Source organism: Bubalus bubalis, chromosome 9 (genome assembly GCF_019923935.1).
Source record: "Bubalus bubalis isolate 160015118507 breed Murrah chromosome 9, NDDB_SH_1, whole genome shotgun sequence".
NCBI lineage: Eukaryota > Metazoa > Chordata > Mammalia > Artiodactyla > Bovidae > Bubalus > Bubalus bubalis.
The window spans coordinates 84,237,008-84,255,635 of record NC_059165.1 but is presented as its reverse complement, the minus strand read 5'-3'; the positions used below and the strand labels follow the sequence as shown (position 1 = coordinate 84,255,635).

Here is an 18,628-nt window from a genome sequence, read left to right as displayed (position 1 = left end):
AAATGAGACTTTGAGATCTATCTCAAGTTGTGGGTGGGCAAAAATGGGGAGACAGAGGAAGAGCCTCCAATCTTGGAATCAGAGACAAGTCTCATAAGGATGATAACCCACAACTAAAGACTCAATGACACCATATTTTCAGCTTCTTGGAAAAGGGGGTCAGAGAACAGACAGGGTTTTCCTTTTTTTTTTTTCCATTTTACTTTAAAAGAGCTACAAAATTTTAAAGGGCCAGGTCCAATTACATATTCCAGTTCATTTACAATTGAATGGTTTCTGTGATTCTGAACTTGAATTTGTGTCCTCACGCCAGCCACAGCTGATCTGAACCAGGAATCCTAAGCAAGCGTGACTTATCTGGGGCCCCTTGACATTTGACCATGCTCTTTCCTCTTTGTGCCTTCTGAGGGTTTTGGTTTTATTTACAGGGGAAGTTGTCTATATTGGTTAAGCTTACCACTTGCTAACAACTAAACTTACTGAGTACTTTTATCTGCGGATAATATTGTAGTGCTTACTGTGGAGGTTACCAAGAGTTCCTTGAGAGGCTTACAGGGTTGCTGCAACTCAATGACCTTGGATCCTTGAGTCAGGACTAGACCAACATCCTCCCCACAGAGACTCCTAAGGTTTGGTCAGCTGACATACTGGTTTCCTGGGGACTTCTGGACTTGCCTTCACCAGCAGACATCAGGTTGAAATGTCATTCAGCTTCTCACACATTTTCTTACCTGCGATACCGCATTAGACTTCACCAGAATTCAGAAGCTCTTGTGAAAAGAGCCTCTGTACAGGAAGCCTTTTGGTTGGGGAAATTATCTATTATGCATAGTTATTGTTTTTTAAATAAGGTTAATTCCAGCAGGTGTCTACCCCAATAAGCTTTGAGAGTCTCAGCATTTTTGCTGAACATCTTAAGGGAAGAAAGAGCCAGGTAGGCTTCATTTCAATAGTTAGGAGAAATTAATGCTAATACATACCTTCAATGGGATTCACTTGGTACTCTGAACACTTCCATCAACATGGAAAAATCCCCAGACATACACACTGTGGATTTTTCCTCTGTAAAGAGATGCAAATGGTTACAATAAGCTGTCTGATTTCCTCTGAGTCTTTCAAAGTCCTGTTTCCTCCATATCTCGAGGTAACCATCCCTGCTTTGTGGATCCAGAAATCAAGATGCTGTGAATTAGTTTCATCGTGTTCCTCAGTGAAACACAGGCCACCACAATCCAGCCCATTGCTTTCCTTGAAATCAGAGGGGAAAGTCATGCATTTTAAGGTAGGAGGAATCAGGTACAATTTTCTGGTCTAGTGCCTGTTTTCCATATCTTTCACAGGGGATCCTTCGATCTTAAGATCTGAGATGAAATGTAGTCATTCTTACCTGTTAGTTTTACTTTCTTTCAACTTCTTAAACACACACACATACACCAAACACGAAGAAACATTCAACTATTTACTCATGAATCAGTGACTTGGGTCATAAAATATAATCTGGGCAAAGCCAAACAAGGCCCTAGAGGGTTGAGAAACAGGAGAATGTTGTGTACTGCACCTAGAATTTTAAAATGTCCCATTTTAGTGGTTCCTATTCGTTTTCAGGCAGACAGTTAAAGTTGGCCTATCATTTGTGGTAGATATTTGACCTAAAGGAAGACGTCCCTGACTGATCATGGGTAGGCATTTTCAAAGAAAACTCTCCCACAAAACCAAATTGATTAAAAAAAAAATCACCCGACTTAACATATGCTGAAATTTTTCACTTTAAATTTTTATGTCACCTAAACATCCACCCACCTCCTTATAGCACTGCTTTACTCCTTTATAGAAAGATTTAAGTAAGCAATCTGTTTCCTTTCTAAATATTTTTGGGTTAACAGTCATTCTTCTCTCACTTGTATTTTAGTCCTGATAATTAAACAGTAAAAATTCTAATTAGTAGCCTGTATCTGGAGAGAAAAAAAAGCTTATTTCTTGATGGGCAAAATTCAAGCTGAAATGGAGACCTTACAGGGCACTAAGATAAATGGGTTAGGTTACATGCTAAAGGGAAGGAATTAGATCAAATTGACCAAAAGACACTTACAAGACTAAAGTTATAAAAATGCAGGCATTTGTTAATTGTAGGGCAGAGAAAATAGGAGGAAACACCCTTTGTCTGTCTTTTAACCTGGAGCTAACTTTAGACACAGAATCACTTACATGTTAAGAAATTAACTTTATTTCTCGCCTATGTATTTTTGTTTCTAGAAAGACAATGAGCTAGAGAGAGGGGCATACTATTAGCTGGGTATCTTGAGTACACTGTCCGGAACCTGCACTTATTCTTCCCATAAGTACATACCCATGAGGAAGTGAAGAGTACTCCTTTCAAATTCCTCATCTGTCATTACCTACACAATCATTTTTTCATCCACTTAAGGAAGAATAATAACTTGTATCTTGCTGGAATGCTGTGAAGGTTAGAAAAGCTGATGTATGGGGAAAATATCTGGAGACTAAGCACAAAATAATAGCACTCAGTACATGTTAGAATAATGAGTGCATGGGAGAAGTCAGAGATGAGTCCAGTCCCCACCACCCACAGGCTGAAATCTTTATATTTAACTGGGAATTCAGCGCCCTGGAAAATCTGTTCCTTTCCACTCTCCAGCCCTTTCTCCTCCACTGCCCTGCTGCAGTCAAACATTCTCTAATACATCTTGAATTTGCCCATCTTTGTGTCTCTCTGCCACTCCCATCACTCTCGGCCTCTATTTTCCAAAATTCTACCCATCTCTCAAGGGTCTCAAATCCCATTATCTCCTGGAATCTTGGGAGACTCACCTCGTTCTCCTCTAAACCCTTGCTGTCTAGATCATTCCGGAAGACATAATCCACCAACCATTTATCGCTCCAGCAGATCGCAAGCGCCTGCCACGCCGGGGCCTTGTACACAGTACCCACCTCTGTACACCACACCCGTGGTGCCTTGCCAAGAGTAGGTGCTGAATAGACTCATGATTGAATGGATGTGTAATTTGTCACCCTGCCCCTGTTGTGTTCTTGGACAAAACGCTTTGCCTCTTTCAGTCTCAGCTGCCTCAGCTGTGAACAGCGGATAACAGCACGGATGTACTCCCCAGGTGTGCTGTGAAGAATAAACCAATGACTGAAAGGCAATTTGAAAATGTGAAATGAAATGCTATATATAAATGTTACATAATCAAAATCGTTTCCCTCTGTATTATGTTTTATTTGGCTTTATATCTTGGAACCCTTTGTGAGTTCCAGAATTTCACAGATGCAATACCATCCACATTAGCACCTAAATTCTCTTGGGTAATAAATGATTGCGTGTATTATAGCTCACGGCTACTTTTCCCTGGCATACTTTTATGTGAATTTTTCCTAATTTGGGGTATTCATAATAACAAATGATAGAATTCATTTTTAAGGGATCATCCATTTTTTTCCTTCTTTGGCCAGCCAGTTAGGATTCCAATATTGTTGTCTCAAGGGAACTAACTTCCATTAACCCAAAACCCAGATGATGAGCACACCGTTTAGAAGCCCAAATCTTCTAGGAGCTTACAAACTAAGACCTGGAAATTGATTTGGAGTTCTGAAGCACTTATTTTCTATGGTCCTTTTTGTGCTAAACTCTGAATCCCTCATTTGCTTTGCTGTAACATATGTGCCACAGAGTACTCACGGTAACCTCATTTTCTAGACACCAGGAAAGGCGGTATTAGCCCACTCCACACGAAAGCAAGACAATGGAAGTTTTAAATGTTATTTTCTTTCTTAGTATGTTCAAGAAAGAGGATGCCTATAGAAAAATAAATTTTTTGGAATATCTCCAGTACCTATAAAAAGAAGATTTTGATTTTTACCGCATAGCAGGATACTATTCCTAAAATAGTCCGTCTACATAGATAGAAACTGAGGAAGAGATGGCAGTGAATCATACGGTAGTTGCAGCGATTAAGTGTCATTAGATGAAAAGGCTCAGAACAGTGCACAGCACTAAGGGTTGCTCAATAAATATTAGAGGTTATTATTATTGGTAGAGGACCCACTGGTTGGATCTCCTTGCTTTCCAAGGGACTCTCAAGAGTCTTCTCCAGCACCACCGTTTGAAAGCATCAATTCTTTGGCACTCAGCCTTCTTTATGGTCCAACTCTCACATGTATATGACTACTGGAAAAACCATAGTTCTGACTATAAGCACTTTTGTCAGCAAAGTGATGTCTCTGCTTTTTAATATGCTGTCTAGATTTGTCATAGCTTAATATCAACCTGAACATCATCAACCCTGAATATTCATTGGAAGCACTAATGGTGAAGCTGAAACTCCAATACTTTTGCTACCTGATGTAAAGAGCCAACTCATTGGAAAAGACTCTGATGCTGGAATGAATGAAGGCAAAAGGAGAAGGGGGCTAGCAGAAGATGAGATGGCTAGATAGTATTACCGACTCAATTGACATGAATTTGAGCAGACTCTGGGAGATAGTGGAGGACCAACGAGCCTGGCATCCTAGAGTCCATGAGGTCACTAAGAGTCAGACACAACTTAGCAACTAAACAACAAGAGGGCCAACTAATCAGCCTGGCCCTGTGCTCAGAGTTTGAGACTCATAACAAACCAGTACGAAAAAGCTTATCACCTTCCACCCCCACTCCAGCTGTTTCCAAGAGACTACTACTTATCCAAGGTCTCAAAGTGAGGAAGCAGTGGAAAGAAAATCCAGAGCCCATATTCTTTGCCCTGTTTCTTAGTAGCCTTACTGTTCTTAAATTTTACTCATGTTAGGAGTCCATTTTTCCTTCCTGAACACAGGGTCCTCCCTTCCCCACAGTCTAATTCCTCGGTTTTACTAATTTTGTTATGAAAAATTTAAAATTAGGACTATTTTTTCTAGCCCAACTTGTTTAATTTTTATGTCAGGCCATTTTTCCATGATCATTCTTGTCTTTCATCAGACTTGTGCTCACTCAGTGGCATTCATTTTTAAGAAGTTCAATGTAGTTTTTTCTCCTGGGGTATGTATGAGCAAATCCCACATTTCTGTGGAATAGAGGCTTTTCCCTTCCCCACCCATTTCTGCTATCACATTTTACTTAGTTGTGTCTGTAGCAATATACTCTCATATGGAACAGTGGCACTGTCATTTAAATGCAATGAGACATCATTGTTTTTTGGGTGGTATCACCTTGGCCACAGATACTGTACCAGAATTCTCTGTGTTACAAAAATATCTCCTAGTTGTGGTATACAAACTAACACCATACTTTAGTGTGCCAAAAACATCTCCATGATATTTTGTGGTCTGCACTACAATATTTCAAAGTGCATTACCATTTGTTCTCTTTCCTACCTCATTGATATTAATCAGAAGTCTCACTGTAGTTTCATAGACGGGAAACCAAGGTATGGGAAATTTTAATGGTTTGCCTAAGGTCTCAAAATGAACTCATAGCCTAGCTGGTATTTAGAATCTGCTACTTCTGACTGCATTTCTTTGCTCAACCTGTTCAAATTCTGAATAAGTTTCTAAGTTGAATATATGTTGAAAGAGGTGGTAGACATAGGAGAGGGGAAAAATACTATTCAGTAAGTAAAACTTTCAAAACTTGAAAGTTTTGAAAGGACTGTGAGGGCCCTTTGCCCTCATTTCCATGGAAGAACAGTAATCCAATGAGATTAAAATGAATAGAAATTGCTATTGTAAAAGGGAGTTGTTCAGACCACACTATTTTCCCATTTCAACATTGTCTTGTTCTCCTTTTCAGCAGCTGCTACATTTACAGTGCTGTGTCACCATAGGCATGGTGTCCGCCTTAAGTAGATAAATACAGTGGATTCAGCCACTGCTGTTTTACGATCAAGGAAGCAAGGGTAAACAGAGGTTAAGTGACTGCCAGGGGCACTCACCACAGCAGTCACTCAGACTAGAACCCAGTGCTCCTATCAGTCACACCCTATTGAAATTTAGGAGGTCCCAAAATATTCTTTCTGTGTCAGAGATGGGTGAGAGTGCCGGAAGGCAAATTTGCTCACCATCCACAAAGGGACCAGCCCTGCTTCCAAGGTCCCACCTCAATCTTCTCATTCTTCCCTTCTCAATCTTCCAAGCCATTCCATAAACTTCCTCATTCCTTTGAGAGAGAGAATATTTCTTTTGGTGAAACAGGAAGAACTAAACAAGAGATTTCCAAGTTCAGATTTCCATGGTTTGGTTTGGTTTTGTTTGTTTCATACAAATAGGACCATAATGAGTTCTTAGACAAGTAATAGGTTTACTTTTCCTTTGTATTAATAGAATATGGGGATGATCCCAACTCAAGAGATCATTAGGGGGACTGGCAACGAATAGAGTAAGTCTGTGCCTGATTGATAACGGAGAAGGCAATGGCACCCCACTCCAGTACTCTTGCCTGGAAAATCCCATGGATGGAGGAGCCTGGAGGGCTGCAGTCCATGCGGTTGCTGAGGGTCGGACACGACTGAGCAACTTCACTTTCACTTTTCACTTTCATGCATTGGAGAAGGAAATGGCAACCCACTTCAGTGTTCTTGCCTGGAGAATCCCAGGGATGGGGGAGCCTGGTGAGCTGCCGTCTATGGGGTCGCACAGAGTCAGACACGACTGAAGCAACTTAGCAGCAGCAGCAGCATGCCTGATTGATAAGCTCCTGTCAAGTACCAATTACAACAGAACATGGCATGGAAATATGAATGTAATCTGCTCTGCCTCTTCCAATGTCATCCATCCTATAAGGGAAAACAAGACCAGTTGCTTGTCTATGAATTCATGGATGGGAAGGTCTCTGTGAAACAAACAAACAGAAAACCTTGGAAATTGGGACATGGAAGTTACTTGTTTAGTTGTAACTTATTTCATGAAAAGACATTTCCTATTTCCTTTTTTCATTATCTAACGTAAATACTATATCAAGTGTAGGCAACAGCCAATGTTTGGCTCCTACTACCAAGGTGATTTAAAAAAAAATAATATTAGCACCTGTGCAAAACCTTCACAGGGTGTTAATATGATAAACACTGGTGGAAAACTTTTTCTCCAGTCATCCAGGAGTTGAAAAAAAAAAAATCCAAGGAGAGACATTTTTCCTGTATCTCCCATCCTGACCTCAGTATAGACAGACCTAGTATATATCCCATTCACATGGTCTACATCTAATTCCTTGTGGGAAAAGGCCATTCTCCACAGCATGCTAAACAACTGTTGGAACTGGATGGAATGGTCTTCCTTGCCTGTACCAGTCTTTTGGTTCATTAGATGAAAGTGAAAAAGTGAAAGTCGCTCAGTCACATCCCACTCTTTGTTACCACATGGACTGTAGCCTGCCAGGCTCCTCTGTCCATGAAATTCTCCAGGTCAGTACACTGGAATGGGTAGCCATTCCCTTCTCCAGGGGAATCTTCCCAACCCAAGGATCAAACCCAGGTCTCCTGCACTGCAGGCAGATTCTTTACTGTCTGAGCCACCAGGGAGGAAGGGCTTAAATATGCACAATGTCTGCATGACTAATCTATATTTCAGGGCTTCCCAGGTGGTGCCTAGTGGTAAAGAACCTGCCTGCCAATGCAGGAGACATAGAGACATGGGTTTGATCCCTGGGTTGGGAAGATCCCCTGGAGGAAGAAATGGCAACCCACTCCAGAATTTTTGCCTGGAGAATCCCGTGGACAGAGAAGCCTGGCAGGCTACAGTCCACAGGGTTACAAAGAGTCAGAGGTGACTTAGCACAATCAATCTTTCAGGGCCTACTAAGGACTGTCCAGACCCTGACTTTCTTGCCCCCCTGACAGCCTGCTTTCCCCACTGAGATGGGGAGATGAGGTGACACAATTTGAAACTCAGTCCAAGCACATAGCTCCCCTCAGAGTGCAGCCTTCCCTGCTAGAGGGGCCGTTTCACTGTTTTTCAGCCACAGGCCTTTTCCTTCCTTCTTGCCAATGACCCTCATCAGAACCTGCTCTTGAGAGGTGAGCTACTTATGATGCAGGTCCTTATGGGGGCCAGTGAAAGTCACTCAGTCCTGTCAGACTCTTTGCGACCCCAAGAACTATAAGTCCATGGAATTCTCCAGGCCAGAATGCTGGAGTGGGTAGCCATTCCCTTCTCCAGGGGATCTTTCCAACCCAGGGATCGAACTCATATGGGGGGCTAGGGAGCCACTGAAATAACACCTCATGAGGTCTATACTCCCTCATGTGTGATATCCTGAATAGTTAACTATACTGAGAGACTACAACCTTTACGACTTATGGGATGTGTGGGAGACAACAGTGATAGAGGTGAGTGTCAGGGTGCCAGGGAGCTTGACTCCCGTCCTGCCATGCAAATCTTCATTTCACTAACATGGGTTGGGTGTCTACCTGTGGAATGCATACAGAGGTCGCTCCCCACGAACAGCTTACAGTCAAGGGCTTGCTAACATTCTAGGCCTCAGGCTGGAAAGTAGCACCCAGCTTTGCTTTGTGACTCTTGACACCCCCAGCTCTGCAAAGACTTAAAACCTGGCTGAAGAGCTGATCCGCCCAGAAAATGAGCAACAGTGACCTGGCTGTCCAGGGAGGACAGAGCCCACAAAGCCTTCCTTCGAGGCCACTCAGCCACGGATTGACCCAGCGAGCTCAGAATGCCCCCAAGTCCAGGCACTACGAAGGTGTCTAACTAGGACCAGGGACTTCTGAAGGAGAGGGGACGAGAGCGCGCAGTCTGAGACAGGCGAGGTTCTTTCTGCGGCGTTCCTGCTCGCCAAGATGGGACGCTCCTGGTCCATCCAGCAGACCCTACGGACAGCGGCAGGGGGAGCCACCTCTGCGGAGGTCATCCCGCCAGACAGCCCCACTATCGAGCGCCCCAAGCCTTCCTTTCGCCCCGGGGCCCTGTTCAGGTGCCAGGGCGCCTCGGGAAGGGAGCCTAGGCACCTGGTAAAGTCCCTGCTGCCGGTAGGGTGGAGGGTCGGGGTGAGGAGGGACGGTGTCGTGAACTCTCGGCGGGGTTGGCTGAGTTGGAGATTTATTTCGGAGATAACATCAGACCTTAGTCAGAACCTTTTCAGAAAACCCGGAGCTCGCAGTTCTCATCCCGGATGTCCACCGGTGGCTCCGTGATCCAGCCCGGGCTTCATCATCTTTGGGCCTCAGTTTCCTCCTGCCGACCCCCTTTGGGAACACCAAGTTCCGCACCTCCTGCGGGCGCCAGGGGTGGACGGTGTCCATCCAGTCTCGGCCCGCGGGGCGCTCGGGCTTCCTGCTCCACAGCGCGCCGACTCAAGGTGTTTCCAGGCGGCCCCAGGCCCACAGGGGCCCTCCGGGGCCACCACTTCCCTTCCGAGGCGTCGGGGTCCAGCCGCGGCCGCCCCCAAAGCGCCAGCCCGCAGTCTGGGCTCCACACCTTTGCCAATTTCCCCGCCGCGGGCGCGTAGCCCAGCCAGCCCTCAGCTGCGGGCGATTGGACGGCGGCGGCGGGGCGGAGCCAGGCGCTCAGCAACGCCCTCTGCCGCCCCGGGCCCTGACGCAATTGCGATTGGCTGCAGGCACCGCCAGTCACGGTTGGAAGGGCGCCCCGCCCTGCGGGGCTGGCCCCGGGCTGACTCCGCCCCGCCCGCCTCCTGGCCCCGCCTACCTCCGGAGCCGGGTTGCCTCTACGCGGCTGTCCGCCTCATTCTCAGAGCAGGTCCGTGAATTGTCGGCGCGCTCCGGGCAGCTGCTTAGCCGGGGCTACCATCGGGCTTGTAGTGCTCCCTCCGAGGTGCCTGCCGGAGCTAATGTGCCCCGGTCGGCCAGGGCTGTCGCCGGTTCGGGGCAACTTGGGATTCAGGACTCGCAGCAGGGGCGTCGGTTTGCGATCAGGACTCGGCTACGAGGGTGAGTGGCCGCGCGCAAGAAGAGTGGCTCCCCTTGCGTCTTTCGGCGACTGGGGGGCGCGGGGGTGGGGGGTGGGGTACTGGACGCGTCCTGGCGCGCGTCGATCTGTCGGTGCGAGCGTATCGGCTTGTTGGGAGGTCAGGGCTTGGCGGTATTCGCTCCTTGCCAGCACCCCCCACTCCCGAACTTCTTGTTTCAAAGCTTCCCAAATCGGCCCAGGACGCGGCTCTGCGTTGGCGAAAACTTGGTGTGTTGTAATTGCCATCATTAGATGGGGTCCGAGGACGCGTCCCCTGGCCCTCTACAGCGGTGACACGCGCGCTAGGGGCTGTCTTCGTGTCCAGTGGCGTGCGAACAGTAGTTCCTAGAAGCTTGAAGATGGGTTCCTGAAAAATTAACACGTGCCGGAGTCGGCGGGAAGAGGTAGCCCTGTGCCTGATACCAGTGATCATCCGGCTCGGGTGGGTCTTTAGGGGTCAGAGAACTTTAGTACCAGTCAGGTTCTGTAGCAGCGGCTTTGGTGCTTTGCAGTTATTAAAGGGAATTGACAGCGCAGATATAAAACTTTGCAAAGTAATTACTTCCCATTAGCACTTGAATCCACATCCCTCGTGAGGTGCTCGGACCTCTGCATCCTTATGCAAAGTGTGCCCGAAGGACTTCGTTAGGACAGAGGGTAGCTGCTGTCTGTCCCAATGCTGGGAGGCCTCGGGGAATCCAAAAGACTGTGAAAACGACCACCAGGCTGGTCGGTTGGTGTGTGTTTGAGCTCCTGTATGTTTAAGTGATGAAGTTGTGACAGGAACTGACAACAGAGGATTCAAGGTTAAACCTGACACTTCCATGTTTGTGACTCAGACTGGGAAAGATTTTTTTTTTCCCCTCTGGTTGATAAGGGGTAAAAGCAGCTGTTTTTGTTTTGTTTTCGAGGGTGGTTACATACATGTAATTTATATTATGTGTGGACTAAATAGAATTATCTTCTTGTAATTCTTATTTAACATGAATGAGAGAGAGCTTACTGAGAGTACTAGGTAAAGACTTAGGGCCAGAATTGGAGGATATTTTGATCCTTGAGAATGTATAAAAACATTGAGATGTATAGCTATCCATGCATACATAGATGTGCTTATATATGTGTGTATTTATATGTGTGTGTATATAACTGATAAGCAAATGAAAGAGATATGGAGGGGGAAACTGCCTTGAACGTCATCTGATCTGTGGGGTGTATGATGAGTGTGTGTGTAAGCATGTCTGGATCTGCCTAGTCTGTCTGGGTCAGTGTATGTCCACGAACTTTATGAGCATTCAATTCAATACCACTCCAAGCAGATTCCCAGTTCCTGTTTTATAGCCCAGCAGCCGCCAGCCGGCCCATCTGTTAAAACATAGTATGTATACTTCACTGGGAGCTCTAGGGTGGAACATGGGTAGGGGGCAACCCTTAGTAGAAACAACATGCTACAGACAAAGCCTCCTCTCAGGTCCATTTTCATTCACAGTTCAGCCTGAACATGTGATAGTAAGGGAGAGAAGGAGTGCTTGATTCTTCAGAAATGGCAAACTGTATTTTGTGAAATAATTATAGGCATGGTTTGGAAAGGGGGAGTATATAAGGAGGAAAAAAAAAATCCCTGTAGAAAAGAAATGTAGAGCTTGTCACATAACCATGGATAACCAGGCAACACTGGTTACTGCTTTGCAGTAGCATGTATATCAGAAACTGTTTCCTTTTGCTTCTGAGAGAATGAATTAAAATGGAATTGTTTTGCACCCCCCAAAAAAATCTTAATAGAAGTAAACAGAACGTTACTACAAGGCTATTTAATCTACTAGCTCTGACTGCCTTAGTAATTCTAATGAAACATATTTTTAAGAATTTATCACTCGAATATAAATTCATATTCAGCCTAATCACTAGGTGCAATGGTTCACAATTTATACTTTAAAATAATAATAATTTTAAAAAGCCTTATCACTAAACTTTTGATGACTAAATGGCTATAGGAGGAATGGAACAGCTTATTAAGTTCCTGCAGCCAAGTGACTGATACTTAAAAAAACTATAAATTCCTTTAATAGCATAATTACTTTTGGTGACAAAATAAAGGTAGTGTTTTTGAGAAGCAGGGTTGATATTTTACCTAATAATTTTTTGCTCGTAATCACATTTTAATAATGGTGCTTATTATACATGGATAGAAAATACTGGCATGGTTCTTAAGAACTTATCACAAACATTGTTTTCATTTTTATGGTACTTAAACATTAGGGGGAAAATATCCTAACTCCTAATCCATATATTTCTGATAGACTGTGTAGATACAATAATTCTCCTGTCTTGATATGCGTCACCTGAGTCAACTGGGCTTCTCCTTAAAAATTCAGTTGATGGGCTGTACTTCAGTCTCCAGGGTTAAATTCAGGAATCTGGGGTGGGGTTTAGGAATCTACATCTTTAACAAGCACCCACAAGTTACTCTGATGTCAGGGATCCTCTCACAATATTTTGAGAAACACTGCAATGGCATTTATAATATAAAAGAACAATTACACTCTGTGAGTTGATTCAATAAATGATTGTTCCAGAATTTCCAGGTGGCATTTATTAGCCTTGTGAAATTTATAGGTAAATTTATAGGTAAACTCTTGCGTCCTAAACAATGGTACCCTTTGTCCTCTGTTCAGAAGTGTCTGGGGACTCCTTAGGAATCCCTGCTCCAGGTTAGCCCCAATTCTAAGGAAATCTATCTTGGGAAGCAAGGTAGTTTGAGACCTCACCCCAGCTGGATCCCTTCCCTCCTCCAGGTCCAGTGGGTTCCTGGGGTGCTCTGGGGTAACCTTATGAGTCCGAACTCACATTGTTAGGCATTTCTCCCTGGAGGGTACAAGACTTTCAGTTCTTGAGAGCCACCTTTAACTCACTCCAAGCTTGGGAGCTAGAACCTCAGTGGGGCTAGAGCAGACTTGTCTGAGGTCAGGGATCTCCTTAGGAAGCTGTAGCTGGTCTGCCTGTTGATCAGGAGAGTGCCCCAGGCCACAACCCAGAGGCTCAGGGAGTCTCAGTTGCAGAAAATCATCTTAAGTATTTTGAGGTATCCAATTAATCAGGTACACAGGTTTTCGTAGATCACAGGGAGAAGGGTTGAGAACTGATTGCCACCTCTCCTTTCAAATCAGTGTGCGGACCTCCCTGGTGGCCCAGTGGTAAAGAATATGTCCTGCAATGCAAGGGTGTGTGCATGCTAAGTCCGACTCTTTGTGACCCTGTGGACTGTAGCCTGCCACGCTCCTCTGTCCATGGACTTCTCCAGGCAAGAATACTGGAGTGGGTTGCCATTTCCTTCTCCGGGGGATCTTCCCAACCCAGGGATCGAACCTGCGTCTCTTAAGTATTCTGCATAGACAGGTGGGTTCTTTACCACTAGCACCACCTGGGAAGCCTGCAGGGCAAGGGATGCAAGTTCAGTCCTGGTTGGGGAACTAAGATTCCAAATGCCATGGAGCATGAAGCCTGTGGGCCACAACTACTGAAGTCCGTGCACTCTGTACACTGCAGTGAAAGACACCACGTGATTCAACAAAGATCCTGCATGTTGCAACTAAGACCCGACAAAGCCATATAAATACATAAATTAGTTAACTTTTAAAAAAGCAGTTGTTAAAAAAAATCAGTGTGATTTTGATATATTAATCATTGTCAATTAGCTTTTTTATATATAGTTTGATACATTCAGATTCTGTTCTTCCCTTTCAGACTGGCATAGTTCTCAGTGTTTAACACTCCTAGGTAAAGTTTAAAAGAGAAAGGATCTGTCGGAAGTTGCTGCCCTTCCCTCTTCCTACCTTCCAAGTACCTAATGACCAGGTGACTTCTCTGAGGTCAGATGTGCCCAGAATATTTACTTCACTGCGAACAAAAGGACCTGTATGGGCTAGAACACTGAACTTGGATTCTTCTAGGCCACCGGGTCGTTACCGGTACTTTTATGGAGCAATTTATGTTCTGAGGAACACTTGGCAGGCATGTTTATAGGTTGCTTATCTTAACAATCCTTTGCGTGCAAGGATTTTTTCCCACTTTGTTACAGATGAGCAAACAGCAGCCACAAAAGAATAATAATACAGTCATCCATCAGTATCCTCATGAGATTGGTTCCAGGACTCCCACCCCTGCGGATACCAAAATCTGAGGATGCTCAAGCCCCTTATATAAAGTGGCATAGTTCAGTCGGCATTCCATATCCACGGGTTCCTCATCCCCAGATACCAAGAGCCAACCTTATTTATATTTTTTTCTTTCACATCCAAAGATGACACCAATAACTGAGAAGTTGATCTTGTATTGGAATTGTTTTTATGTAACTTTGTGATGAGATGATAGAGTCATGCTTAGTCATTCATATCATCTAAGTTTTTTTTTTTCCACCTTTTCAAATTTTTTATATTGAGTGTGACCTTGGAACAATTTTCTTTCTAAAGCTAACCAGCCACCCACCATACATTAATATGATAATAATTCAATGATCCTGACCTTAACCATCTAGGTTTGACCCAGAATGGCAAATAATTTGCAAAAGGTCACAGAATCCAAATGCAGCAAAGCCTATATGTAGAATTTGGGAGACTTAATATTTTAGAACTCTACTATTTTAGAACAATATGTTGCCTATTGAGTCATGTTGTATGGCTAATAATGTTAAGCTGGCAAAAAGAATTTGCCCAGCTTCTGTGTGATTGGATGGACCTAGAAAATGTCCAAAGTCTAAGGTATAATCACAGCCCCTGATTCTACAATGGTACTGATTTATGCCTAGTTAAAAAAACTACAGTAGAATGCTACTTTTCTTGAAACTGGCCATAGGTCATGGCAAGGTTCTAAGCAACAATTCTCACAATTTTTTTTTTGGGGGGGGTGGCCATGACACACTTTTGGCAAAATTTCTTGGCAAAAAAATTTGACAAATTCAAGTTTTTGACTTTTCTTTCCACATCCTTATTCCCATGGTGAAATCTATATATAAAAAATTTACTTTTCAAATCAATCTGCCTTTTTAACATCTCCTAATACTTAAACCTTCGCCATTTTGACTTTTTCTCCTCCATAATGCCCCCTTAAGTTCCTACCTTCGCTTTGGTTTTTGGATTCAGTAATATCTTCTAATAATAGAATGGTCATTGAACTATGGAAGTTCTACTCTAGCTTTAACTTTGTGGATTAACTATAACAATATTAAGAAAAAAGAAAAACTAAGAAGGATAATATGAAAGTCATGTTATTACGAGTATCTTATTAAATATTCCCAGCATATAGTTTCCATGGGAAATTTAAGATCCAGATGAATAAAGTGACAGATTCACTCATCTGTGTCCTTGCATATACTCTTGTGATACACGCTGAGAAATACAACTGAATACAGCATCCTGGGTTAGAGAAGAAAAACAAAGGTTAAGCCCTGAGAAAAGAATTGGCAAAAAAGTGAAGGGTCACAGTTGGGATGGGATAGAAAGAGGGGTGGGAAAGAAATACCTCCAGTAAAATGCCAGAAAGGGTGGTAAGAAATTTATAGAGGTGCTGATGGTTTGGGGTTTCTTGGGGGCATTGATTCTGTTTTATATTGTCTTCACAACCCACTAGCCCTGCTTGCTTTAAATAATTTATTATAGCAGCAAGCCTTCCCATGGTTAGTTTCTTTTCTTTTTTATAATGTTTTCCTTCTCATCTCTGAGTCTAATCAGAGGCATTTATGATAGTGTGGCTGTTGTAGAATACTTTGGAAAATCCATGATCAATATCCCTACATTATAAACCCAAGGCTGTTCTGTTTTATTTTGCAGTGTTTTCTTCCCTGCTATATTAACTCAGGATCTATGTTTTAAACAGTATTTTATTAATCTTTGCACAATGAGACTTCTGGGCTTGTTCTTCTTGGCTGGAACTATCTTTTGAGTAATCTATCATCCAACCACCATTGATCTAATGATGTATTTATTGCTCACTATTGCAGCACTGGCAAGAAACCCAGTTTGATTCTAAAAATTTGATTAAAAAGAAATCAAGTTTTTGCAAGGCATAGCCATACAATTATGTTAGCAGCTGCCAAGTATATTTTATGCTAAAATATACACACATATTTCAAGTGAACAAAATGTGATCTTTTCAAAAGCTTTTAAAACTTTTTGCTATGAAATAAGTATAATGAGAAGACGTCTTGTAATTAGAAAAATTACAAGTGCACTCCTCACCTCGGCCAAAGATTAAGGTATAATAATTTTCAGATGATACCCATAGGCACTAACCTGGATAGGTTTATCCTTTTGATCGACAATAATAAAAACAATGGTGATAAGAACTATCTCCTAGTCCTTGAACAATCTTCCAGGCAGTCCTCACAAACCAAAATGAACAGAAACGAATTAGCAAGTAGTAACTGAATGTCTATCACACGTAGCACCTTTTCTCAGCTTAGCCAACTCAAAATGCACTTCAAGTAGAAGCACCTTTGGGAACCTTTTCTGTGTTCCTCTTTGGCCTGGTTGTATACAACCAGCAGAGTCCTTGCGTGCTGTAATCCCTCCCTCCAGACTGTGAGCCTCTTAAGGGCAAGGACCACACCTGACATCTTCTAGCTTCTCAAGAGATGGTATTCAAGAACTAGTTGCTAGGTGCACTAGAGACTATAAAGAATTATAGGTGAACACTGCAAGGCCTTAAAAGGATAGGCATAGTATATTTACCCAAAGTCTGCATGACAGTAATAACTGAATCATAGTCCCAAACTTTCTACTGTAGCCCAGTCTTAGAAATTCATAAAACTGTCATCCATGCCTGCCCATTGCACCCTCAGGGTCTCTCTGCTCCATCCCTGCCTTGTCGCCGTCTCTTACCATCTCCCTGTTGTGTCTTTAAGAATGTCTCCAACTCCCCACTGCCCCAACCAGGCCATCTCCCCTGGTTCCTTTGATGTTCCCATACCCGTTGGCATATCTTGACAAAGCAGCTGACTCATGGGTCCCACTTTGAGACTTGGGACAGCCTCACGCTTGTATCGTTTGAAGTCTCAGATGGCTTGGCCTCTTTTGCCATCCAATGCAGGTGACTACCTGGGTTTGGCCATAGGAGGTTTAGGGGCCTTGCAGGAGCTAGATGGTGCTGTGCCTAGAGGCTGCTAGTATCCTAAGCCCAGCATAATGGGGGAGCTTAGCATTTAAGTTAAGCTTTTTTTTTTTTTTTTAATTCCAGCAGATTTTTATTTCCGAGATTAACTTGCATAATATCTTTCATTGATAAATCACCCTTTGTTCAGGAAGCATTGTCCCTACATAGTCAGGTTTATGACCCAGTCTGCGGGCTTAGATAAATACCAGCTCTCACCTCAGAGCTGGGTTACTGAGGTGGTGTACATACCATGGGTCCAGGCAGTTTATGGATCAGCTAAGTTAAGCATAACTCCCTGAGGTCAGGGCCGTTAGGATAGCCCTTTTATGTTAGATCTTAACGGGCTTTAAATGACTGCAAGAGATCAAGGACCCCTATTTTCCATCTCATCTGGGAGCTTAAGCCTCTCTTAATATAGGTGCTTTCTTCTCATACCTGCCAAGAAAATATCACTAGAAGATTGAGTGATTACATCTAAAAGTTATTTCAATGTTTAAGGCAACAGAGAAGATGAGCCACCCTAGATTCGGTCATGGACTCAACCACTGGTTTCTTTTGGATCTTGTGTCAGGAGCACCCGTCCCTGCATACCCTGGGGCTTCTGCTTTCCCCTGGGAGCTGGGGTTTGGGAGGATTTGAGGAAGGCTTGGGTGGAGGGGTGGGGGTTGAGGCAAACCTGAGTGCAACACACAGGGCACAGTCAATGGAGGTTCTCCCTGTTGTCAGGGCTTTGGCATTTTCTCAAGTCTGCTTCTGAGCTCCCTAAGAGCCAATCCTCTTCCTCTTACACTGTGAGTGTGTTACCCAACAGAGGTTCTCACACTCTGCAAGTTTTTATCTTTAACCTTCTAAGTTTTCCTAATTTCAACTTCTCTCTCTCCTGTAGCCCCACCCTGCAATAATGTTTTTCTTTCTTTAATATTCTCTTTCCCTTCTGTTCAGGTAACAACTCTACGTTATGAAAGTTCTTTTAATCAGTGTTACTATTCATCTTTTCCCTGCAGGAGTAACTGCATTTTTGACCATTTTCAAAGGAATTTCCTAGAGCATTCTGGTGTGTGTGTGTGTTTCTGGTGCTAAGAAAAAGATCACAATAGCGCAGCTCCTCCTCGCTGGGATATTACAGCCTTCCGCAGTGCAAAAGTAATTAGCCTCACAAAACCTCACTTTTCACCAGCTTAACCCATGCTTGCCAGTGACACCCTCCCTCACCTGCCTAATCATTCTTATCACCTCCTGCTCACTTTTTCTATCATTAAGAAACAAGATCACACATCTCTATTAACACTAGACATATTCATTACAACCAAAGAGATGAAGCTTTCCACAAAAGCCAAACCTGACATACTCAGAATAGGGAAAAGAGGGGTAGGGTCACCCTGATTTCTTTAAAAGCAAGGCTATGTGAACTGATGCATCTTTTATTAAGTCCTTAATTTGTTGTTGTGACAAACCCTGGCCTGTTTCTTTTTTGAGACTGGGTAATTGCCATATAGCTAATGTCAATAGCTGTCACTTTTTTCTTTCCCTTCAAAATTGTTGCCTGCAAGTTTCAGTTTTGTCGCCTTCATTTATT

General features: G+C 43.5%; 1 protein-coding gene across 1 annotated transcript in view; it reads left to right on the top strand.

Annotated features, from left to right (window-relative positions):
- The first annotated feature begins 9,651 nt into the window (after nt 1–9,651).
- MARCHF3 (membrane associated ring-CH-type finger 3) overlaps nt 9,652–18,628 on the top strand; it is a 156,732-nt gene continuing 147,755 nt past the window's right edge. Inside the window, exon 1 of the mRNA XM_006073357.3 lies at nt 9,652–9,890. The gene's annotated coding sequence lies outside the window, so the exon portion shown is untranslated. The remainder of the gene's footprint in view (nt 9,891–18,628) is intronic.